This window comes from Tupaia chinensis, unplaced genomic scaffold (assembly GCF_000334495.1).
Source record: "Tupaia chinensis unplaced genomic scaffold, TupChi_1.0 Scaffold138060_1, whole genome shotgun sequence".
NCBI classification, from domain to species: Eukaryota; Metazoa; Chordata; class Mammalia; order Scandentia; family Tupaiidae; genus Tupaia; species Tupaia belangeri.
Window position 1 is genome coordinate 752,333 of NW_006197961.1, and position 1,790 is coordinate 754,122.

The window sequence follows — 1,790 nt, forward strand, 5'->3', positions numbered from 1 at the left end:
CGCGCATGGAGGTGGGTTTCGTAGCCGTTTCTGCCTAAGGGCGGGTGTCTTTCTGAGTGCAAGGCTAGGGGTCGCGAGACGGGGTGTGCAGCTGGCTCCGAGGATGGCCTCCGTGGCAGTCGTCGACGTGTGGGATCATTGCCAGGGGAGGGGCTCCTAGGGTCACCCCTGTGTGACAGAGGCTCGCAGTATGAGGTTTCCCGGAACGCTTTTATTTTTATTATTTTTATTTTTGGAGTGGGAAGCCAGACCTCCCCTTGGAGGGTGGGAGAGATGTCGGAGGCACTCCGTTCTTGGAAGCCGACATTGTGTCACTGTCGCTGTGTCCCCGAGCGTCCCAAGCATGCATGAGATTACCTGGGAGGGACGGGGTGCCAATAACCTGGGAGAAGGAAAAATCGGGGTCTCCTTGTTGGGGAGGTTTGGGACGAGCCAGTCACCTCTGGCGCTGGCAGGATCTTGATGTGGTGTCTGGGGGATGGTGTCAGGGGGAGCCCTGAAGTCACCCCAATGCGAGGGCGGAATGCCTTCCCGGAGGGGCGTCACAATTTCCTGGCCCCCGGAGGGAAGGAAGCGAAACCTTCCAGTCCATCCCCGCCCGCCGGGTGGACGCGGGTCCGGAAGCCCGGGGCTCCAGGCGGCCCAGGCTGCTGGGAGAGGGGGAGGGCAGGGGGCGTGCCCGGAGCTCAAAGCACCGCCCCCGCCCGCCCGGAAGTCGGCCACCGCCCGCTATGGTGATCCCGGCCCCTGTCCTTATATGGGCAGCCGGAAGCGGATCAGGCGCCTGCCGTACGTCACTACTTCCAAATTTAGCCGTGGAAGGCAGCGGGTTCCAGTGGCGGGGGGGGGGGGGGCGAGGAGGGGCGGGCCGTCCCTTAAAGGGCCCGCACGACGAATGAGTGCAGCGAGTCGGACAATTTTGCATTTTTTTTTTTGAGGAACTGAAAGTAGGTTTTCTTAGAGCGACAGCGCATAAGCGAAGGGTGGAGCCAATGCTTTCTATCTGCTCTGCCTGGTTCGATTTCCAACTTCCACTCCAACCCCGCCTCCCAGGACTCGGAGGCGGAGCACCACCCTGTCGTCTGGGGGGCGGCAACCACGTGCTCATGGGGACTGTCTCGCAGCCAGGACCGATGCTTTGCAAGTGCCCAAGCTACCCAGGGAGCTTATGTTGCCCCGTGCGGAGCACAGAGTGGAGACTCCGGCTGCGCCCCGTGGGTTTGCGGACGTCTGATCCCCACTGGGTGCTTAATCTCGCTACGGTGCGAGCCAGAGCCGTCGGCGCCCGTACCGCCGACAGAGTACTGAAGAGGGCTGGCGAACGCTAGAGACAGGCGGCCTGGGGAGGTCGCAGTGTACTCCGTTCACTGCAGTAGTCCATGGATTCGTTTAGCAAATATTGGGCGAGCGACTCTGCCTCAGTTTCCCCACCTGAAGACAGCAGAAATAATAGTACTCCCCGCGAAGTGGAGGCGAGGATAGTAACCGCGGAGAAGTGCTTCACAGCGGCTGACTCGTAGTAAAGCGCTTAGTAACTGCTAAGATCGTGGCTGACTTAGAAACCATTCATTAAACTCCTGGCAGATGCTAGAAAGCGCACAGGGAATGTACTGGCTCGAACCTGGGTCTTCCCCAGTGCCAAGAGAAACTTGCCGCCGTAACTTGCTGAGACCTCCAGACTCCAGCACGTGGCCCTCCCCTGGGCCTGCGCTTGGATGCAACGGCGGGACTCCGAGACTGGAGACCACGCCGAGAGCACGAAGTGTGTGTGTTTGGCGCGCGGGGGGGGG